The 24,952-nt window shown below is 42.3% G+C and overlaps 1 protein-coding gene and 1 pseudogene across 4 annotated transcripts in view; both read left to right on the forward strand.

Moving 5' to 3' along the window:
* Positions 1-4,555: 4,555 nt before the first annotated feature.
* LOC106567297 (stathmin-3-like) lies at positions 4,556-16,003 on the forward strand (annotated as a pseudogene).
* A 3,282-nt stretch (positions 16,004-19,285) lies between these two features.
* Positions 19,286-24,952, forward strand: part of LOC106566943 (glucocorticoid modulatory element-binding protein 2) — a 42,871-nt gene continuing 37,204 nt past the window's right edge. For 3 of the 4 annotated variants that reach the window (XM_014135611.3, XM_014135613.3, XM_045693342.2), the window contains exon 1: positions 19,287-19,422. The gene's annotated coding sequence lies outside the window, so the exon portion shown is untranslated. Of the gene's footprint in view, positions 19,423-24,952 lie in introns of all 4 variants that reach the window. The other variant, XM_014135614.3, reaches the window with a different exon arrangement.

Raw genomic sequence — 24,952 nt, forward strand, 5'->3', positions numbered from 1 at the left:
AAGGCAATGGAGCGACGGACCGCCCTTGCTGTCTCTGCCTAGCCGGCTCATCTCTCTCCACTGGGATTCTGTGCCTCTGACCCTATTATGGGGCTGAGTCACTGTCTTACTAGTGCTCCTCCATGCCATCACTAGGAGGGGTGCGTCACTTGAGTGGGTTGAGTCACATACAGTGTCTTGCAAAAGTATTCATCCCCCTTGGCGTTTTTCCTATTTTGCTGCATTACAACCTGTAATTTAAATGGATTTTCGTGTAATGGACGTACACAAAATTGTCCAAATTGGTGAAGTGAAAAAAAAACTTTTCAAAAAATGTCAAAAAATGACAAATGGAAAAGCTGTGCATGCACATGTATTCACCCCCTTTGCTAGGAAGCCCCTAAATAAGATCTGCTGCAACCAATTACCTTCAGAAGTCACAGAATTCGTTAAATAAAGTCCACCTGTGTGCAATCTAAGTGTCACATGATCTCAGTATATATATATATATATACACACCTGTTCTGAAAGGCCCCAGAGTCTGCAACACCACTAAGCAAGGGGCACCACCAAGCAAGTGGCACCATGACGATCAATGAGCTCTCCAAACAAGTCAGGGACAAAGTTGTAGAGAAGTAGAGATCAGGGTTGGGTTATAAAAAAATATCAGAAACTTTGAACACCCCACGGAGCACCATTAAATCCATTATTAAAAAATGAAAAGAATATGGCACCACAACAAACCTGCCAAGAAAGGGCCACCCACCAAAACTCACAGACCAGACAAGGAGGGCATTAACCAGAGAGGCAACAAAGAGACCAAAGATAACCCTGAAGGAGCTGCAAAGCTCCACAGCGGAGATTGGAGTATCTGTCCATAGGACTACTTTAAGCCATACACTGTACAGAGCTGGGCATTATGGAAGAGTGACCAGAAAAAATCCATTACTTAAAGAAAAAAAAGCAAACACATGTGGTGTTCGTCAAAAGGCATGTGGGAGACTCCCCAAACATATGGAAGAAGGTACTCTGGCCATCGAGGAAAACGCTATGTCTGGAGCATACCCAACACCTCCCATCGGCCCGAGACTACCATCCCCACAGTGAATCATGGTGGTGGCAGCATCATGCTGTGGGGATGTTTTTCGTCGGCAGGGACTGGGAAACTGGTCAGAATTGAGGGAATGATGGATGGCGCTAAATACAGGGAAATTATTGAGGGAAACCTGTTTCATACTTCCAGAGATTTGAGACTGGGACGGAGGTTCACCTTCCAGTAGGACAGTGACCCTAAGCATACTGCTAAAGCAACACTCGAGTGGTTTAAGGGAAAATATTTAAATGTCTTGGAATGGCCTAGTCAAAGCCCAGACCTCAATCTAATTGAGAATCTGCAGTATGACTTAAAGATTGCTGTACACCAGCGGAACCCATCCAACTTGATGGAGCAGTTTTGCCTTGAAGAATGGGCAAAAATCCCAGTGGCAAGATGTGCCAAGCTTATAGAGACATACCCCAAGAGACTTGCAGCTGTAATTACAGCAAAAGGTGGCTCTACAAAGTATTGACTTTGGGGGGGTGAATAGTTATACACGCTCAAGTTCAGTTTTTTTTGTCATATTTCTTGTTTGTTTCACAATAAAAAATATTTTTAATCTTCAAAGTGGTAGGCAAGTTGTGTTAATCAAATGTAATCAATTTTAATTCCAGGTTGTAAGTCAACAAAATAGGAAAAATGCCAAGGGGGGTGAATACTTTTGCAAGCCACTGTACGTGATCTTCCTGTCCATTTTTGTGCCCCTTCGGGCTCATGCAGTGGAGGAGATCTTTGTGAGCTACACTCAGCCTTGCCTCAGGGTAGTAGGTTGGTGGTCTGTTGATACCTCTAGTGGTGTGGGGGATGTGCTTTGGCAAAGTGGGTGGGGTTATATCTTGCCTGGTTGGCCCTGTCCGGGGGTATCGTTGGACGGGGCCACAATGCCCCCCCAACCGCCCCCATTTCAGCTTCCAGTATCTATGCTGCAATAGTCTATGTGCCGGGGGGCTAGGGTCAGTGCTATATCTGGTGTAATTTTTCTGTCTTATCTGGTGTCCTGTGTGAATTTAAGTAGGCTCCCTCTAATTCTCTCTCTCCCTCCCCTCCAGGAGGACCTGAGCCCTAGGACCATGCCTCAGGACTACCTGGCCTGATGACTCCTGGTTGTCCCCAGTCGACCTGATCGTGCTTCTGCTCCAGTTTTAACTGTTCTGCCTGTGGCTATGGAACCCTGACTGGTTCACCGAACATACTACCTTGTCCCGGACCTGCTGTTTTCGCGTCTCTCTTTCTCTCTCTACTGCACCTGCAGTCTCGACCTCTGAATGATCTGCTTTGAAAAGCTAACTGACATTTACTCCTGAGGTGCTGATCTGTTACACCCTCTACAACCACTGTGATTATTATTTGACCCTGCTGGTCATCTATGAACGTTTGAACATCTTGAAGAAAAATCTGGCCTTAATGGCCATGTACTCTTATAATCTCCACCCGGCACAGCCAGAAGAGGACTGGCCACCCCTCAGAGCCTAGGTTTCCTCCTAGGTTCCTGCCTTTCTAGGGAGTTTTCCCTAGCCACAGTGCTTCTAAATCTGCATTGCTTGCTGTTTGTGGTTTTAGGCTGGGGTTCTGTATAACACTTTATGACATCTACTGATGTACAACGGGCTTTATAAATACACTTGATTTAGATTCAGTGCCTTCAGAAAGTATTCATACCCCTTGACTTTTTCAACATTTGGTTGTGTTTCAGCCTGAATTTAAAATGGATTAAATTGTGCTTTTTTGGGGTTACTGGCCCAAACACAATACCCCATAATGTCAAATTGGAATTATGTTTCTCAATTTTTTTCAATTAAATTAATAAAAAATGACAAGCTGAAATGTCTTGAGTCAATTAGTATTCAGCCCCTTTGTTATGACAAGCCTACACATTTTCTTAATTAACAAGTCACAGAATAAGATGCCTGTACACACTCTGTGTGCAATAATAGTGTTTAACATGATTTCTGAATGACTACCTCATCTCTGTACCCCACACATACAAGTATCTATAAGGTCCCTCAGTCGAGCAGTAAATTTCAAACACAGATTCAACTTTAAAGACCGGCGAGGTTTTCCAATGCCTTGCAAAGAAGGGCATCTATTGGTAGCTGGGTAAAAATAAAATAGCCACTCAAGCATGGTGAAGTTATTAATTACACTTAGATGGTGTATCAATATACCCAGTCACTACAAAGATGCAGGCGTCCTTCCTAACTCAGTTGCTGGAGAGGAAGGAAACCGCTCAAGGATTTCACCATGAGGCCAATGGTGACTTTAAAACTGTTACAGAGTTTAATGGTTGTGATAGGAGAAAATTGAGGATGGATCAACATTTTAGTTACTCCACAATACTAACCTAATTGACAGAGTGAAAATAACGAAGCTTGTACAGAATACAAACATTACAAACATGCATCCTGTTTGCAACAAGGCATTAAAGTAATACTGCAAAACATGTGGCAAAGCAATTAACTTTTTGTCCTGAATACAAAGTGTAATGTTTGGGGCAAATCCAATACAACACATTACTGAGTACCACTCTCCATATTTTCAAGAATAGGGGTGGCTGCATCATGATATGGGTATGCTTGTAATCGTTAAGGTATTGGGAGTTTTTAAGGATTAAAAAAGATGCTGGAGTTGCTTACCAAGAAGACAGTGAATGATCCTGAGTGACCGAGTTATAGTTTTAACTTAAATCTGCGTGAAAACTATGGCAAGACCTGAAAATGGTTGTCTAGCAATAATCAACAACCAATTTGACAGAGCTTGAAGAATTTTGAGAAGAACAATGGTCAAATGCTGACCGCATGGTATAACACACATAACCTTTCCCCCTTTAGAGTTGAACGATGCCTCACCACTCTAGTTTTTCCATTTACACTATAAATGTTACACCATTTAATGAGCAGTTGGGCAATTACTTCAACCCTGCTCAGTTCCTACAGGGCTTGAGAAATTTCAGCACCGTAGCACTGTCCAACTAAAGATATTATCTTCTCCATGCTTACACCCGACTCAAACCAAACACACCAAATTGTAATTAGAAGAGATCTGAGACAAATCAAATCTGTAGCAGATCTCTGCAAATTACGAAGTAGTGTTTAACATTGCGTGAACCCCATGAATATGACTTAACGATCTGATAATCTCAGAGACTACGTAACACGACGTGTGCGTTCTAATGAAGGCCAACATGTTAACACTACTTTTAACAATGCTTCTTGATAAAGGACATGTTTTAAACTCCAGAGTGCGAGCTGTGCCCACTTTCCTCATTTACCCATACGAGGTAGGGCACCTCGGTATCTCTGCTCCCACAATGAAGGCCACAGCCTGCTTATCTATTCAGCAGCAGCAAGCTACCTTAAAAGGTATTGATCTTTAAGAGGAAGTATTATTTTCTGGAGGCTAATCATCTAGACATGCTCAGGCTCCTGCCTCATTAGCATTATAGGAAGACTGACTTCATACGGGACAAACACACAGGCAGTCATGGGGTACGTCCAAATTATCTTCTTTCTCCTAAAGTGTTCACTTGTTCACTTCCCTTCATGGATTTGAAAGGAAATGACTGGTATATGGAAACTTCTTCTAGCCCATGTCAATACTAATCCAATGCTTTTAAATGTGTGGAATTGTGGTGAACAAGTGCACACTTCAGGAGGATTTCAAGCAGATTTAATGAATGTGTTAGATTGGCTTGTTTGTATTCTGTATCGGAACCTGTGAATGCAGAGAGGCATCCTCAGATTCCATTGACAAGGTTTTTCAACACAAGTGCTTGGATGACTCCTTCAAGAAATGCTGACATTACCACTTTCACACACGGACCCCCAGGGTTGAGAACTACTGCTGTAAAATACTATAGCATAGGATGTCTTTCATATACAATGTGTAGGCTGGCATGAGTTTCTTAAAACACAACAACTGAGCAGCACTTCATATGTTGATGATGTAAAGAATATTTGCTGGTCTGTGGTGTGTAATGAGGAGCAACCAGACGCTGCACTTGACACATTTATGAAACTACTTTTTCCAGTTACTAATAAGCACCCACCCGTTAAGAAAATGACTGTAAAAACGGTTAAATCCCCTTGGATTGATGAGGAATCAAAAAATGGTATGGTTGAGAGGGATGAGGCAAAAGGTATGGCAATTAAGTCTGGCAGCACAACTGATTGGCAAACATACTGCAAATTAAGAAATCATGTCACTAAACTAAATAAAAAGAAAAGAAACTACACTATGAAACAAAGATAAATTATATAAAGAAACATAGTAAAAATCTTTGGGGCACCTTAAAAGCCAACTCGGCTCCTTCATTCATTGAATCAGATGGCTCATCCATCACTAAGCCCACTGATAATGCAAACTACTTTAATGACTTTTTCATTGGCAAGATAAGCAAACTTAGGGATGTCTTGCCAGCAACAAACGCTGACACTACACATCCAAGTATATCAGATCAAATTATGAAAGACAAGAATTGTACTTTTTAATTCTGTAAAGTCAGTGTGGAAGAGGTGAAAAGATTATTGTTGTTTATCAACAATGACAAGCCACCAGGGTCTGACAATCTAGATGAAAAATTACTGAGGATAATAGCAGACGGTATTGCCACTCCTATTTGCCACATCTTCAATTTAAGCCTACTAGAGAGCGTGGCCTGGAGGGAAACTAAAGTGATTCCACTACCCAAGAATAGTAAAGCCCACTTTACTGGCTCAAATAGCCAACCAATCAGCCTGTTACCGACCTTTAGTAAACTTCTGGAATAAATTGTGTTTGACCAGACACAATGCTATTTTACAGCAAACAAATTGACAACAGAATTTCAGCATGCTTGTAGGGAAGGACACTCAGCAAGGACAGCACTTACACAAATGACTGATGATTGGCTGAGAGAAATTGATGATAAAATGATTGTGGGGGCTGTCTTGTTAGACTTCAGTGCAGCTTTTGACATTATTGATCATAGTCTGCTGCTGGTTAAAACTGTTTTGGCTTTACACCCCCTGCTATAATGTGGATAAAGAGTTACTTCTATAACAGAACACACAGGGATTTCTTAAATGGAAGCCTATCAAATATAATCCAGTTAGAATCAGGAATTCCCAGTGTAGCTGGGAGTGTAGCTGTTCAGGCCCCTTGCTTTTTTCCATTTTTCTAATGACATGCCACTGACTTTGAGTAAAGCCAGAGTTTCTATGTATGTGGATGACTCAACACTATACACGCCAACTACTACAGTGACTGAAATGACAGCAACACTCAACAAAGAGCTGCAGTTAGTTTCAGAGTGGGTGGCAAGGAATAAGTTCGCCCTAAATATTTCTAAATACTGTATTTGGAACAAAACTCACTAAACCCTAAACCTCAACTAAATCTTGTAATAAATAATGTGGAAATTGAGCAAGTTGAGATGACTAAACTGCTTGGAGTTACACTAGATTGTAAACTGTCATGGTAAAAACATATTGATGCAGTAGTAGCTAAGATGGGGAGAAGTCTGTCTATAGTAAAGCCTTCTTAACAACACTATCAAATACGGCAGGTTCTACAGGCCCTAGTTTTGTCGCACCTTGACTACTGTTCAGTCGTGTGGTCAGGTGCCACAAAAAAGGACTTAGGAAAATTGCAATTGGCTCAGAACAGGGCAGCACGGCTGGCCCTTGGATGTACACAGAGAGCTAATATTAATAATATGCATGTCAATCTCTCCTGGCTGAAAGTGGAGGAGAGATTGACTTCATCACTACTTTTATTTATGAGAGGTTTTGACATGTTGAATGCACCGAACTGTCTGTCTAAACTACTGGCACACAGCTCAGACACCCATACATACCCCACAAGACATGCCACAAGAGGTCTCTTCACAGTCCCCAAGTCCAGAACAGACTATGGGAGGCACACAGTACTACATAGAGCCATGACTACATGGAACTCTATTCCACATCAAGTAACTGATGCAAGCAGTAAAATTGGATTAAAAAACAGGTAAAAAAAACACCTTATGGAACATCGGGGACTGTGAAGCAACACAAACACATACGCACTATACATACACACGGATTTAGTACTGTAGATATGTGGTAGTGGTGGAGTAGGGGCCTGAGGGCACACAGTGTGTTGTGAAATCTGTGAATGTATTGTAATGTTTTTAAAATTGTATAAACTGCCTAAATTTTGCGGAATAGAGCTAAGTAGAGGCAAAAGCCTAGAGGAAAACTTGATTCAGTCTGCTTCCCAACAGATACTGGGAGACAAATTCTCCTTTCAGCAGGACAATAACCTAAAATCTGAAAGGCAAACTATACACTGGAGTTGCTTACCAACACGACATTGAATGTTCCTGAGTGACGTAGTTACAGTTTTGACTTAAATCAGTTTGAAAATATATGGCCCAATTTGAAAATGTTTGTCTAGCAATGATCAACAACCAATTTGACCTTGAAGAATTAAAATATATATATATATGATAATGTGCAAATATTGTACAATCCAGGTGTGCAAAGCTCTTAGAGAGCTGTAATCCCTGCCAAAGGTGATTCTAACATGTTTTGACTCATGGTTGTACAGTGGCAATTTTAGCATGTAAATCTTAGTGGGGCAAATGCAAAAAAAAATTTTTTAGATGCATGGCACAAAGAAACTACACTAAACAATACATTAATTGCACTATAACAGTGACAAAAGGTGCCGACAAACTGTTAGGGCCTACATAAAGCTGTCCCAACAGCAGTCCCAAACCCTTACTACTGATACACCTGGCTATCAGCGTAGTCTTGTCTGGCAGCGAAACAGTTCATTCAGCCTCATTTAAAAACACATAGCTGACACGGCTGATTTGCTTAAACAAATGTGGTTTCTACTGACAATTGAGATGTACAAACTATGGCATAAGGGAACGACGAGCGTAGAAAAAGCAATCTGTAATTGTCACGTCCTGACCATAGAAAGCTGTTATTTTAGGTCAGGGCATGGCAGTTTTTTTTTCTAGTTTAGATTTTCTATGTTGTTATGTTATAGTTTTTGTATTTCTATGTTGGGTTTTGTTTGGGATGATCTCCAATTAGAGGCAGATGATCATCCGTTGTGTCTAATTGGAGATCATACTTAAGTAGGGGTTTTTCCCACCTGGGTTGGTGGGAGATTGTTTTTGAGTTAGTGTATGTTTCACCTCTGCGTCACAGTTTGTTGGTTTTGTTCTTTAGTTTATTTGTATGTATTGCATAGTTTCAGAGTTTAATAATAAAATATGTGGAACGATAATCACTTTTGAAATGTACGGCGACAGAATTCATAACATGGGCCGTTTGTACAGTATTCTCCCCTGTACACCAAGTCAGAACTGTAAGATAAATAAAGGGGGCATATAAGCAGACAAGGAAAGCTCTTACAGTATTCGATGATGACATTTCTCTAAAACAGGCTATAGGCTAAATGTGCAGAACAGTAGGCTAAGTTAGGTGAAAGGAGAGCACATTTTTAGGTTGAGGCACATGAGCTACTAACTTACTACACAACATACACTTAGTATTACTTTTTTAGCTACGTACAATACATTTTTGAACTCACCTTGTTGTGCTGTGCTCACTTGAACAGGAAGGTAGCGCAGCAGTCCTTCTTGTGGGCTCTAGAAAGAGTTGGATGACCGTTAAAAATTATTTTCTGTATTTTCCCAGTTGGAGTTAGTTTTATCCGAGTTCTCATTTGTCTTGAACTCACTGAAGTCTGAGATTTCCCAGATCTGAGTTTCCAGTTGTTTTGAACATGGCAGAAGTCATGCTGGATCGACAGCATGGCCAATGTATTCAAATATTTCTGGCCCATGGAGTTACCTTCTTTTTCATGATATCTAATTAGTAGTTACGATCTTGTCTCATCGCTGCAATTCCCCTACGGACTCGGCGACGGTCGAGAGCCAAGCCACACTGCTTCTTGACACACTACTTGCTTAACCCGGAAGCCAGCCGCACTCATGTGACGGAGGAAACACTGTTGAACTGAGGACCGAATTCGATCGACCGGAACGTCACAAGGAGTCGCTAGAGCACGATGAGACAAGGACATCCCGGCCAGCCAAACCCTCCCCTAAACCGGACCACGCTGGGCCAATTGTGTGCCGTCCCATTGATCTCCCGGTCACGGCCGGCTGTGACACAGCCTGGGATCAAACCCGGGGCTGCAGTGCCGCCTTAGCACTCATTGTTGAATTTGCAATTTCCAACTTGTTGTGTAATGTTTATGTCCAATGGCCGATGAGCACCGATACGTTTTATCTACATTTTCTCTTTATATGACAAGGATCGAAAAGGATTTGCCAGTAGATTGCCGACTTGATGCATGATGATGACTGCTTATCTGGCTTGCTAGCTAAGATTTTGAAAGTATGATGTTGACATGATCAGCCCAATCAAAGCTAAGGTATATATAACGTGATTTGACATAATTGTATCTGTGGTCAATGACCTTTAGCCTTCTTGGATGAGCACTTCTAATGTAAGTCTATGGCAGTACCCAAGTGGCTTGAATTTTCGAGCTCTACCCGTAGATTTTGCGGTGACGTAGTGTCTTGTAGCAACGGTCATCAAAATTGTTGAACGTTTTTAAAGACAATTCTAATAAATGTAACAGTTAGACAATGGATGAAGATATATTTTATATATTGTGTTAAAAGACAAGAAAATTATGTGTGCCTCATTTGGATATATGGATAAATTAACATAAAGGGGTGAAACAGGGCTTTAACCAGAAAACACTTTACATTGTTTGCGAGATCAGACATAATATCACTATAATCCTAGTATTAATTTTCAGAAGTTTTCAATTTCACAAAAAAAGTGAACACCAATGAATGTATCTTTCTACTCTTTCTTGTTATGTAATTGTCAAGCTTAAGCCTTCTTATAGATTCAGAAAGCCAATGTATTCCATTGAACCCATTTCAGCCATTACGGGGTGTGTTTGACAGGTCCTACAAACATTCCTGTAGTCGTAGCGTTAACAGAAAAAAAAGACAGGTACAAGCAAGAGTATGAAATAGCCGCAGAAGTAAAATGAAAGCAATCAATCCATGGAGATTAAAGTGACAAGTGGATTTTTGCACCGTTCAAACACAGGACATAGTTGGCTGAAAAATACAGCTCCTCAGGTGGGCGGGCCATGCGTTTTGCTACTTTTACCATGTCTCTCTTTTTCTTTCTTTGTTCCTTTTTCTTACAGCCTATACAGAGCAGATCAAGGAGATGTCCATGATGTCTCTCATTTGCTCCTGCCTATACCCCCAGACATCATACCCCACCACCAACAACCAATTTGGAGGTCAGCCCATGTTTGATGTGAACATTGTGCTTTGTATGTAATTTTTTTTGTCTTTGGCTCATTTTTTTTTACTGTACATCGGATGGCTGGTAATAAATCCTATCCACCACCAATGTGTATCACCCACCCATCTGAGGTAATGGACAGCAGCCATTTTGTGTCTTATGTGTCTTGTGTCTCTACGTAGACTTGGAGGTGAAGTCCATCAACAAGCGACTGTCGGGCCAGTCCTTTGAGGTGATCCTGAAATCCCCCACCGACCTGTTCCCAGGCAGTCCCAGTACCCTGGCCTCTCCCCCCGCCCAGGCGTCTCCTCCCAAGAGGAACATCTCCCTGGACGAACTGCAGAGGAGGCTGGAGGCTGCTGAGGAGAGGAGAAAAGTAAGAGAGGAAGATGAGGGAAAGGAGGGAGGGAGAAAGAGATGTAGGGGGGAAAAGAGAATAGGGGAAAATATTGTGAGATAGAAGTTCATGGATTTGCTGAGGAGAGGTAAAAGGTAAGAGAGGAGAACAGAGATAAAGGAGAGTGACAGAAAATGGAATGAGGAATAGGGGGGAGCAAGGCAGGAAAAAGCAGGTCAGGTTCATGGAGTTCATGGAGGTTGCTGAGGAGAGGTTGCTAATAGATGACAGAAAGGAAGGAGGATACAAGTGTATTGAGCAAAAAATGAGGGAGGATGGGAGAGGGAAAAAGCTGGTGAAGTAAGTTCTTGGAGTTTGCTGAGAGGAAGGTAGAGGAGGATGGGATGAAAAGGGAGACAGAAGGCAGGGAAAGAAAGATAGGGAGGAAAAAATGGCAATCAATCACACTACCATTCAAAAGTTTGGGGTTACTTAGAAATGTCCTTGTTTTCCATGAAAACATACATGAAATGAGTTGCAAAATGAATAGGAAACATAGTCAAGACGTCGACAAGGTTATAAATAAGGATTTTTAATTGAAATAATAATTGTGTACTTCAAACTTTGCTTTCGTCAAAGAATCCTCCATTTGCAGCAATTACAGCCTTGCAGACCTTTGGCATTCTAGTTGTCAATTTGTTTAGGTAAATTTAAGAGATTTCACCCCATGCTTCCTGAAGAACCTCCCACAAGTTGGATTGGCTTCATGGGCACTTCTTACGTACCATACGGTCGAGCTGCTCCCACAACAGCTCAATAGGGTTGAGATCCGGTGACTGTGCTGGCCACTCCATTATAGACAGAATACCAGCTGACTGCTTCTTCCCTAAATAGTTATTGCATAGTTTGGAGCTGTGCTTTGGGTCATTGTCCTGTTGTGGGAGGAAATTGGCTCCAATTAAGAGCTGGTCCACAGGGTATGGCATGGCGTTGCAAAATGGAGTGATAGCCTTCCTCCTTCAACATCCCTTTACCCTGTACAAATCATCACATTGCCTCCACCATGCTCGACAGTTGGCGTCAAGGACTCCTCCAGAATCTTTTCATTTTTTCTGCGTCTCACAAATGTTCTTCTCTGTGATCCGAACACTTCAAACAGATTTGTCTGTCCATTAAAAAAATTCGAATCTTCCTCTGTCCAATGTCGGTGTTCTGTTGCCCATCTTAATCTTTTCTTTTTATTGGCCAGTCTGAGATTTGGCTTTTTCTTTCCCACTCTGCCGAGAAGCCCAGCATCCCGGAGTCCTCTCTTCACTGTTGACGTTGAGACTGGTGTTTTGCGTGTACTATTTCATGAAACTGCCAGTTGAGGACTTGTGAGGCGTCTGTTTCTCAAACTAGACACTCTAATGTACTTGTCCTCTTGCTCAGTTATGCACCGGGGCCTCCCACTCCTCTTTCAATTCTGGTTAGAGCCAGATTGCGCTGTTCTGTGAAGGGAGTAGTACACAGCGTTGTACGAGATCTTCAGTTTCTTGACAATTCCTCGCATGGAATAGCCTTCATTTCTTAGAACAAGAATAGACTGACGAGTTTCAGAAGAAAAGTCTTTGTTGCTGGCCATTTTGATCTTGTAATCGAACCCACAAATGCTGATGCTCCAGATACTCAACTAGTCTAAAGAAGGCCAGATTTATTTCTACTTTAATCAGTACAACAGTTTTCAGCTGTGCTAACATAATTGCAAAAGGGTTTTCTAATGATCAATTAGTCTTTTAAAATGAAAAACTTGGATAAGCTAACACAACATGCCATTGGAACACAGGACTAATGGTTGCTGATAATGGGCCTCCGTACGCCTATGTATGCAGATATTTCAGCATTGAAGGTCCCCAAGAAGCCTTCTTCTTAGGGCTAGGCATCCCGCCAGCGGGTCACCTGTCGACAACTTACGGGGAAATTGGAGGGCGCGCAATTCAAATAAATAATCGTAAAAATTATGGATATTAAACATTTAGGTACATAAAAGTGTCTTATATCGGTTAAAAGCATAAAGTCTTGTTCATCTAACTGTATTGTCCGATTTACAATAGGCTTTACAGCGAAAGCATGCCATGCGATTGTTTGATGACGGCGCCCCATATCAAAATATTTTTCAACCAGCACAGGCTTCATAAAATCACAAATAGCGATTAAATATTCACTTACTTTTTGAAAATCTTCCTCTGATTTGCAATCCAATGGGTCCCAGCTACAACATGCATTGTCGTTTTGTTAGATAAAATCCTTCTTTATATCCCCAAAAAATCAGTTTGGTTGGCGCCATCGATTTGAGTAATCGACTCGTTCAACTTGCAGAGAAAGGAATCCAAAAAGCTACCTCTAAACTTTGTTAAAAAAAGTCAAAATACGTTTATATTTTACCCTAAAATGTAATTAAATTGTAATATTTCATACAGAAAGAAGTATGTTCAATAGGAAAGCAAAATTAGCAGGTGTGCGTCCTCTTCATCGCGCGTGCACAGACTGATTTCCAACTGACTCCCAGTACTAAAACTCAAAATTCTTCCTCATTTGGGAAGAAACAAGCCTGAAACCTTGAACAAAGACTGTTGACATCTAGTGAAAGCCATAGGAATTGCAATCTGGGAGCTGGAATTGCATATGCCCTATAGCTTTCCATTGTAAGAGCATGGGATCTCAAAAAAATAAAATTTCCGGTTGTTTTGTCTTTGGATTGTCTCCTACCATATCAATTGTGTTATAGTCTCATATATTATTTTAACATTTCTACAAACTTCAAAGTGTTTTCTATCCAATGGTACCCATTAAATGCATATCCTGGCTTCTGGGCCTGAGTAACAGGCAGTTTACTTTGAGCACATCAGTCAGACAGGAAGTGGAGAAAAATACACCCTAGCCTGATTAACTTTTTTTAAATGGAAGACATTTGCAACCACCAAGACTCTTCCTAGAGCAGGCCGCCCAGCCAAACAGAGCAATCGGGGGAGAAGGGCCTTGGTCAGGGAGGTGACCAACAACCCGATGGTCACTCTGATTGAGCTCCAGAGTTCCTCTGTGGAGATGGGAGAACCTTCCAGAAGGACAACCATCTCTGCAGCACTCCACCAATCCAGCCTTTATGGTGAAGTAGCCAGACGGAAGCTATTCCTCAGTAAAAGGTACATGACAGCCCGCTTGGAGTTTGCCAAAAGGCACCTAATGGACTATCAGACCATGAGAAACAAGAGTCTCTGGTCTGATGAAACCAAGATTGAACTCTACGGCCTGAATGCCACGCGTCATGTCTAGGATGTTTTTCAGTGGCAGGGACTGGGAGACTAGTCAGGATCGAGGAAAAGATGAACGGAGCAAAGTACAGAGAGATCCTTGATGAAAACGCTCTGGAGCAGCTTCAGGACCTCAGATTGGGGGCCTCAGACTTCACCTTCCAACAGGACAACGACCCTTAGCACAGAGCCAAGACAAGGCAGGAGTGGCTTCCGGACAAGTCTCTGAATGTCCTTGAGTGGTCCAGCCAGAACCCGGACTTGAACCCAATCGAACATCTCTGGAGAGACCTGGAAATAGCTGTGCAGCAACGCTTCCCATACAACCTTAGAGCTTGATAGGATATGCAGAGAAGAATGGGAGAAACTCCCCAAATACAGGTGTGCCAAGCTTGTAGCATCATACCCCTTGGGGCTGTATTTGCTACCAAAGGTGCATCAACAAAGTAATGAGTAAAGGGTCTGAATAGTTATGTAAATGTAATATTTCCATTTTTGCAAACATTTATAAAAAACAGTTTTTGTCATTATGGGGTATTCTGTGTAGATTGATGAGGGGAAAAATCTTGAATCCTTTTTAGAATAAGGCTGTATCGTAACAAAATGTCGAAAAAGTAAAGGGGTCTGAATACTGAATACCGAATGCACTGTATAAGGGAAGATGAATGATATGGGGTAACAAATACAAGTCTCCCTTTAGACATCCAGAACCTCTACTGAAATGCCAGAGCGGTCACACATGAATGAGCTTCGTTGTGTTCATAAGGTATCAAATGTAAGAAAGCAAACTGAAACAGGGAGGGACTATATGGACTTGTCCAATAAGAAATGCTTATTGTCCTTTTTTTCCAACATTCTTCAAAACCTTTTCTGTCACATGCCCTAATGAACACAACCTTGAAAAAAAGAGGCGGATAGTTTACATTTCAGACAGACAGAAATAACTAGCAACATGGCTTCATTCTAGTTTGGGGGTTTTCCTGTGTTTTCTGTAAGCATTTTTCACCTCACCTTTTTCTACTGTGCATTTTCACTTCAGTGGAAAAACTGAGAACTAACTAGCATTGTTGAGTGACAACTGCTTCATTTCTTGGTTGCGTATCACACAGTCACTTCCCTGGGGGAAGGAGCAGTCATGAATGGGGAGGACCTGTCATCGCTGCTGGAATATAATGTACCAAAGAGAGGAGAGAAATGTGTCTGTGGAAGCCTGGGGGCGAAACAAGCCCCCAGGCTTCAAACCGAAACCCAAATTATTGTTTCAAAATCTGGTTGACTCATTTGACAATAAATGAGACAAATAATTACCATTTTGAATTATTGGGGAAATTATATAATCAATTATATAATCATACACGCACAATTTGCACATCTACAATTCTGATTTAGATACAGTACAAGTCTGCATTGAATATCAAGCTATTTAGAGTGGATGAAAAAAGGTAGTCACAGCCCTAACATAATAGTTTCTAGTAGACTATCGAATGTTGCTTCAGAGTGTACTTGTTCTCTCTGCTCCATAGTCCCAGGAAGCTCAGGTGCTGAGGCATTTGGCTGAGCGGAGGGAGCACGAGAGGTAGGTGCTACACAAGGCCATGGAAGAGAACAACAACTTCAGCAAGATGGCAGAAGAGAAGCTCAACTCCAAAATGGAGGCGAAGAAAGCGAACCGGGAGACGTACCTGAACTCTCTGAAGCAGCGGCTCTGCAAGAAGGTAAGGACCTGTTTTTTTTCTCTCTGCCATTCCTCTATTTCTTCCTCAGATAAATAAATATCTGTCCTCAGAACAGTAAGTTCTCTCTGGGGAAAGGTGAGGCGAACAGACTACAGCCTGTCACCTACGTCTTGACTGGTTTCTGTTTGAGGTCTTTTTGGTCTTCCTAGGAGATGCATGCTGCCAAAGTGCGCCGGAACAAGCAGACCTTTTCGGATAAGGAAGCTTTCCTGAAAGGAATTTCCGGCTTGTGTGAAGTGTGTTTTTAGAAAGGTTACACTTTTGTGTCATAATTATGCCCTGCACCCTGCTATATCATCTGTCATTCAACAGAGGAACACGTTTACCTACAATATATCTCAACTGCCATAATTCTTCATCTCTAAACACATCTCTACAGAATAACGTTTCTTTCACTAAAACATCAACACCTCCAGCTTTTCAACTAGAAGATTTTCACATTTTTAAATGGTTGTAATGAATTCTAATTGCTGGAATTCCAAATGCACTGTGCACTCCCACACACACATACATCTAGACATTTTCTAGACTAACATAAACCTTGCTATCTGTCTCTGACATTGTTGCAACATTATCTCAATATTCAAATTCAATCTCCAACTGTCCCATAGTAATGAACGTGTAAGGTATGGGAGTCAGGACGAGAGAGAGAGGCAGACAGCGTTTCTCAGGCAATCGAAATCATTAATCAGCTGGCATCATTTTTATGGACATATACAAAGAAATGTCAATTGAAAAACTGTCAAACGAAACAAAGCCCAGTCTTTCCAGCTTCAGATTGAAGTTATTCTATTAGCTGTGTTGTCGGCTAGCTCGTCTGAACAACAGTGTCCTAACGAGAGAGCACAGAATGCCAGCATCCCGGAGTTGCCTCTTCACTGTTGACATTGAGACTGGTGTTTTGCAGGTACTATTTAATGAATTTGCCAGTTGAGGACTTGTGAGGCGTCTGTTTCTTAAACTAGACACTCTAATGTACTTGTCCTCTAGCTCAGTTGTGCACCGGGGCCTCCCACTCCTCTTTCAATTCTGGTTAGAGCCAGTTTGCGCTGTTCTACGAAGGGAGTAGAACACAGCATTGTACGAGATCTTCAGTTTCTTGGCAATTTCTCGCATGGAATAGCCTTCATTTCTCAGAACAATAATAGACTGATGAGTTTCAGAAGAAAAGTCTTTGTTTCTGGTCATTTTGAGCCTGTAATCGAACCCATAAATGCTGATGCTCCAGATACTCAACTAGTCTAAAGAAGGCCAGTTTTATTTCTTCTGTAATCAGCTGTGTTAACATAATTGCAAAGTGTGCCTTGAATTAAAAATAAATCACAGTCAGAGTCACCAGCAAAGCACCTCCACACCATGACACCTCCTCCTCCATGCTTCACAGTTGGAACCACACATGTGGAGGTCATCCGTTCACCTACTCTGCGTCTCACAAAGACACAGCGGTTGAAACCAAAAATCTCAAATTTGGTCTCATGAGACCAAAGGACACATTTCCACCGGTCTAATTTCCATTGTTCATGTTTCTTGGCCCAAACAAGTCCCATCTTCTTATTGGTGTCATTTAGTAGTGGTTTCTTTGCAGCAATTTGACCATAAAGGCCTGATTCTAGCAGTCTCGTCTGAACAGTTGATGTTGATGTGTCTGTTACTTGAACTCTATGAAGCATTTATTTGGGCTGCAATTTCTAAGGCTGGTAACTCTAAATGAACTTATCCTCTGCAGCAGAGTTAACTCTGGGTCTTCCTTTCCTGTGGCGGTTCTCATGAGAGCCAGTTTCATCATAGCTCTTGATGGTATTTGCGACTGCACTTGAAGAAACTTTCAAAGTTCTTGAAATTTTACGGATTGACTGACCTTCATGTCTTAAAGTATGATGGACTGTTGTTTCTGCCCTAATATGGACTTGGTCTTTTACCAAATAGGGCTATCTTCTGTATACCACCCCTACCTTGTCACAACACAACTGATTGGCTGAAACGCATCAAGGAAAGAAATTCCACAAATTCACTTTTAACAAGGAACATCTATTCATTGAAATGCATTTGAGGTGACTACCTCATGATGCTGGTTGAAAGAATGCCAGAAGTGTGCAAAGCTGTCCGCAAAGGCAAAAGGTGGCTACTTTGAAGAATCTTAAACATAAAATATATTTTCATGTTTAACACTTTCTTGGCTACTACATGATTCCATATGTGTTATTCATAGTTTGATGTCTTCACTATTAGTAAACATAAAGAAAAAGCCTTGAATGAGTAGGTATGTCCAAACTTTTGACTAGTACTGTATGTACAGATCTAACATTTCCCCTATTTTACCCACCGAAACTAAGTGTGCAAGACTGATTCAAAGCATTTGAGGTGACCAGGACATGAGTGTGTCCAAACAGGGTGAGGAGACAAAGTAGCCTGTAGTGGTTGTAGTTCTGGGGCCTGTCCAGGTTGCACAGCTAACTGGTCATACTAGACAAGCTGCAGCAACAAGGCCAATATCCTTCCTATATGACAGGCAGGGTATTCAGGGCTGTGTGGTGATCAGTTTCCATTTTATAGCTTTCATAGCAACGAGACCATTGACTTACTGGAATGTTATCTCATCCTGAATGATGCTGGGGATACTCCAGTAGTGGAATGGTTGGTTGACTGGTTGTGAAGGAGAGTCTGTGAAAGGGCTGTCACAAACAGATCTTAGATCTTTCCAACACCTAATTGGCCTGTGGTTGGAGTTGTTTATGTTGAATGTGGCAAAGAAATCTTACAGGTCATGTCCTACATATTCCTTTATATTCCTTTGGAAATTGGGTAGGATGATTACTTAGAATGTAGGTCATCGACCATAACTATAAAGTGTTGGTTATGAGTGACTTAGCACAGCTCCATAAACATATAAACTACCATTCAAAAGTTTGGGGTCACTTAGAAATGACCTTTTTGAAAGAAAAGCACATTTTCTGTCCATTAAAATAACTTCAAATTGATCAGAAATACAGTGTAGACATGGTTCATGTTGTAAATGACTATTGTAGCTGGAAACTGATGATTTTTAATGGGACAGCTACCCAGGCGTAAAGAGGCCCATTATAAGCAACCATCACTCCTGTGTTCCAATGGCACGTTGTGTTAGCTAATCCAAGTTTATAATTTTAAAAGGCTAATTGATCATTAGAAAAACCTTTTGCCATTATGTTACCACAGCTGAAAACTGTAGTCCTGATTAAAGAAGCAATAGACATGTTGAGTATCTGGTGCAATAACTCAATTCGCTCTTCCACTTCTTGTAAACAACGCCATTTTTTTTTATTTTGGCAAAGGGTCACGTATACAGAACTTAATGCACTCTGTTCGTAACATCTTTTAGATTTGGGAACAGAAACATTTAGTCAGATCGGACTTTTCTTCGATGAGAAAATCAGCAGAATGTCGGCCCAGTTCAATCTCGCTCCATCTTCTCCCACTGCCGGCCACTGGGCTTCCTCTCCTTACCATATTTGATGGTAAGTGGAACCGTCAACCGGATGCTTCAGCTTTATACATCCGGTGAAACATCTGGCTCATTGCTCTATTTGTGACGTAACCATCCAGTGACTGCGCATAACCTACGCTCTTGAACTTTGAGCAACGTTAGCGTTATTCTTGACCACTACAACAGCAGCCATTTCTGAAAAAGGTAAGATGAGCAAGTTTCACAGTACTAAAAAACAGCCATATATGTGCCTCTGTTGTTAGCAAGCAACTGCTCCTCACGACGCAGCAGAACGTAAACACTGGACGCTTCGGTCGGGCCGTCGTAACTTGCTACGTTATTTCATCCCCACGGCGTAGTTAGCTGGCGTTGGCTTGCTGTGCGTTAACTGTGAAGCTCAGTTTAAAATGAAATGCCAGTTAAAAAAAATATATATAAAAAAAAAAATTAAAAAATGAAATGCCAGTGTATGGTTCCGCTAACTTAGTGAACTATCCAGCTAGTGCGCCATAGCTATAGTACATGTATCTCTGCCTTGTTTGGGCCTGGCTTGACATGCTAAACTTAGCCACCCCACTAGCTTCTTATACCATGAATAATGTACCTACAGCACAAAAACTGCAATGAGAAGAACTAACGTTATACGTAACATCTAGTTAGTTCAATAGTGTTGATTCCAAATGTCTTAGCTTGTTAGTCAGGCCCTCCACATAATATTCATCCCTAACTACTTAGTAGGCATGTGTATATTTCCCTTTCAAGCGATTAGTAGGCATGTGTATATTTCCCTTTCAAGCGATTAGTAGGCATGTGTATATTTCCCTTTCAAGACGATTCTAGATACTTTAGTGTAGATCATGCCTCAACCCCATCGAACACCTTTGGAATGAATTTGAACGCCCTAAATCGCCCAACATCAGTTGCGACCTCACTAATGCTCTTGTGGCTGAATGGAAGCAAGTCCCCTCAGCAATGTTCCAACATCTAGTGGAAAGCCTTCCCAGTAGAGTGGAGTCTAATGATGTTGGTTGATTAGGCCTGGCTCGCAGTCGACATTCCAATTCATCCCTAAGGTGTTTCATCAAATGTTATTGGTCACATACATTGTTAGCAGATGGTAATGCGAGTTTAGCGAAATGCTTGTGCTTCTAGTTCTGACAGTGCAGTAATATCTAACAATTCTCCAACAACTACCTAATACACAAATCTAAAGGGGTGAATGAGAATATGGTTACATTTACGTCATTTAGCAGACGCTATTATCCAGAGCGACTTACAAATTGGTGCATTCACCTTATGATATCCAGTGGAACAACCACTTTACAATAGTACATCTATATCTTTTTTTTGTGGGGGGGGTATGGGTTAGAAGGATTACTATATCCTATCCCAGGTATTCCTTAAAGAGGTGGGGTTTCAGGTGTCTACAGAAGGTGGTGATTGACTCCGCTGTCCTGGCGTCGTGAGGGAGCTTGTTCCACCATTGGGGTGCCAGGGCAGCGAACAGTTTTGACTGGGCTGAGCGGGAACTGTGCTTCCGCAGAGGTAGGGGGGCCAGCAGGCCAGAGGTGGATGAACGCAGTGCCCTTGTTTGGGTGTAGGGCCTGATCAGAGCCTGAAGGTACGGAGGTGCCGTTCCCCTCACAGCACTGTAGGCAAGCACCATGGTCTTGTAGCAGATGCGAGCTTCAACTGGAAGCCAGTGGAGTGTGCGGAGGAGCGGGGTGACGTGAGAGAATTTGGGAAGGTTGAACACCAGACGGGCTGCGGCGTTCTGGATGAGTTGTAGGGGTTTAATGGCACAGGCAGGGAGCCCCGCCAACAGGGAGTTGCAGTAATCCAGACAGGAGATGACAAGTGCCTGGATTAGGACCTGCGCCGCTTCCTGTGTAAGGCAGGGTCGTACTCTGCGAATGTTGTATAGCATGAACCTACAGGATCGGGTCACCGCCTTGATGTTAGCGGAGAACGACAGGGTGTTGTCCAGGGTCACGCCGAGGCTCTTAGCACTCTGGGAGGAGGACACAAGGGAGTTGTCAACCGTGATGGCGAGATCATGGAACGGGCAGTCCTTCCCCGGGAGGAAGAGCAGCTCCGTCTTGCCGAGGTTCAGCTTGTGGTGGTGATCCGTCATCCACACTGATATGTCTGCCAGACATGCAGAGATGCGATTCGCCACCTGGTTATCAGAAGGGGGAAAGGAGAAGATTAATTGTGTGTCGTCTGCGTAGCAATGATAGGAGAGACCATGTGAGGATATGACAGAGCCAAGTGACTTGGTGTATAGCGAGAATAGGAGAGGGCCTAGAACTGAGCCTTGGGGGACACCAGGGGTGAGAGCACGTGGTGCGGAGACGGATTCACGGAGACGGATGAGAGGAGAGAGTGTGTTTGTGTGTGTATATATATATATATATATATAATTTTTTTTATTTATTTCACCTTTATTTAACCAGGTAGGCTAGTTGAGAACAAGTTCTCATTTGCAACTGCGACCTGGCCAAGATAAAGCGCCGCAATTCGACACATACAACAACACAGAGTTACACATGGAATAAACAAAACACAGTCAATAATACAGTAGAACAAAAGAAAACAAAAAGTTTATATACAGTGAGTGCAAATGAGGTAAGTTAAGGCAATAAATATGCCATGGTGGCGAAGTAATTACAATATAGCAATTAAACACTGGAATGGTAGATGTGTAGAAGATGAATGTGCAAGTAGAGATACTGGGGTGCAAAGGAGCAAGATAAATACATTCAGTATGGGGATGAGGTTGGTAGATAGCCCATCTATGTACAGGTGCAGTGATCTATGAGCTGCTCTGACAGCTGGTGCTTAAAGCTAGTGAGGGAGATATGAGTCTCCAGCTTTACTGATTTTTGCAGTTCGTTCCAGTCATTGGCAGCAGAGAACTGGAAGGAAAGGCGGCCAAAGGAGGAATTGGCTTTGGGGGAGACCAGTGAGATATACCTGCTGGAGCGCATGCTACGAGTGGGTGCTGCTATGGTGACCAGTGAGCTGAGATAAGGCGGGGCTTTACCTAGCAGAGACTTGTAGATAAATTGTAGCCAGTGGGTTTGGCGACGAGTATGAAGCGAGGGCCAACCAACGAGAGCGTACAGGTCGCAATGGTGGGTAGTGTGTGGGGCTTTGGTGACAAAACGGATGGCACTGTGATAGACTGCATCCAGTTTGTTGAGTAGAGTGTTGGAGGCTATTTTATAGATGACATCACCGAAGTCGAGGATCGGTAGGATGGTCAGTTTTACGAGGGTGTGTTTGGCAGCATGAGTGAAGGATGCTTTGTTGCGATATAGGAAGCCGATTCTAGATTTCATATTGGATTGGAGATGCTTAATGTGAGTCTGGAAGGAGAGTTTACAGTCTAACCAGACACCCAGGTATTTGTAGTTGTCCACGTATTCTAAGTCAGAGCCGTCCAGAGTAGTGATGCTGGACGGGTGAGCAGGTGCAGGCAGTGATTGATTGAATAGCATGCATTTCGTTTTACCTGTGTTTAAGAGCAGTTGGAGGCCACGGAAGGAGAGTTGTATGGCATTGAAGCTCGTCTGGAGGTTAGTTAACACAGTGTCCAAAGAGGGGCCAGAAGTATACAGAATGGTGTCGTCTGCGCAGAGGTGGATCAGAGAATCACCAGCAGCAAGAGCAACATCATTGATGTATACAGAGAAGAGAGTCGGCCCGAGAATTGAACCCTGTGGCACACCCATAGAGACTGCCAGAGGTCCGGAAAATAGGCCCTCCGATTTGACACACTGAACTCTATCAGAGAAGTAGTTGGTAAACCGGGCGAGGCAATCATTTGAGAAACCAAGGCTGTCGAGTCTGCCAATAAGAATGTGGTGATTGACAGAATCGAAAGCCTTGGCCAGGTCGATGAATACGGCTGCACAGTAATGTCTCTTATCGATGGCGGTTATGATGTCGTTTAGGACCTTGAGCATGGCTGGGGTGCACCCATGACCAGCTCTGAAACCAGATTGCATAGTGGAGAAGGTACGGTGGGATTCGAAATGGTTGGTAACCTGTTTGTTAACTTGGCTTTCGAAGACCTTAGAAAGACAGGGTAGTAGTATAATAGTGGGCACTTTGAATTAGAGGTCGACCGATTAATCGGAATGGCCGATTAATTAGGGCCGATTTCAAGGTTTCATAACAATCGGTATTTTTGGCCACCGATTTGCCTTTATTTTTTATATAAATATTTTTTTACTAGGCAAATCAGTTAAGAACATCTTATTTTCAATGACGGCCTAGGAACGGTGGGTTAACTGCCTTGTTCAGGGGCAGAACGACAGATTTTTACCTTGTCAGCTTGGGGATTCAATCTTGCAACCTTAGGGTTAACTAGTCCAACGCTCTAACCACCTGCTTTACATTGCACTCCACGAGGAGCCTGCCTGTTACGCGAATGCAGTAAGAAGCCATGGTAAGTTGCTAGCTAGCATTAAACTTGTCTTATAAAAAAACAATCAATCAATCATAATCACTAGTTAACTACACATGGTTGACGATATTACTAATTTATCTAGCCTGTCCTGCGTTGCACATAATCGATGCGGTGCGCATTCGCGAAAAAGGTTGCTCCAACCTGTACCTAACCATAAACCTCAATGTCTTTCTTAAAATCAATACACAAGTGTATATATTTTTAAACCTGCATATTTAGTTAATATTGCCTGCTAACATGAATTTCTTTTAACTAGGGAAAATGTGTCACCTCTGCAACAGAGTCAGGGTATATGCAGCCGTTTGGGCCGCCTGGCTCGTTGCGAACTGTGTGAATGCTATTTCTTCCTAACAAAGACAGCCAACTTCGCCAAACGGGGAATGATTTAACAAAAGCGCATTTGCGAAAAAAGCACAATCGTTGCACGACTGTACCTAACCATAAACATCAATGCCTTTCTTAAAATCAATACACAGAAGTATATATTTTTAAACCTGCATATTTAGCTAAAAGAAATCCAGGTTAGCAGGCAATATCAACCAGGTGAAATTGTGTCACTTCTCTTCCGTTCATTGCACGCAGAGTCAGTGTATATGCAACAGTTTGGGCCGCCTGGCTCGTTGCGAACTAATTTGCCAGAATTTTATGGAATTATGACATAACATTGAAGGTTGTCCAATGTAACGGGAGTATTTAGACTTATGGATGCCACCCGTTAGAGAAAATACGGAACGTTTCCGTATTTCACTGAAAGAATAAACGTGATAGTTTCCGGATTCGACCATATTAATGACCTAAGGCTCGTATTTCTGTGTGTTATTATGTTATAATTAAGTCTATGATTTGATAGAGCAGTCTGACTGAGCGGTGGTAGGCAGCAGCAGGCTCGTAAGCATTCATTCAAAACAGCACTTTACTGCGTTTTGCCAGCAGCTCTTCGCTGTGCTTCAAGCATTGCGCTGTTTATGACTTCAAGCCTATCAACTCCCGAGATTAGGCTGGTGTAACCGATGTGAAATGGCTAGCTAGTTAGCGGGGTGCGCGCTAATACCGTTTCAAAAGTCACTCACTCTGAGACTTGGAGTAGTTGTTTCCCTTGCTCTGCATGGGCAACGCTGCTTCGAGGGTGGCTGTTGTCGATGTGTTCCTGGTTCGAGCCCAGGTAGGAGCGAGGAGAGGGACTGAAACTATACTGTTACACTGGCAATACTAAAGTGCCTATAAGAACATCCAATAGTCAAAGGTATATGAAATACA

The sequence above is a fragment of the Salmo salar genome, chromosome 13 (assembly GCF_965601325.2).
Source record: "Salmo salar chromosome 13, fSalSal1, whole genome shotgun sequence".
Classification (NCBI taxonomy): domain Eukaryota; kingdom Metazoa; phylum Chordata; class Actinopteri; order Salmoniformes; family Salmonidae; genus Salmo; species Salmo salar.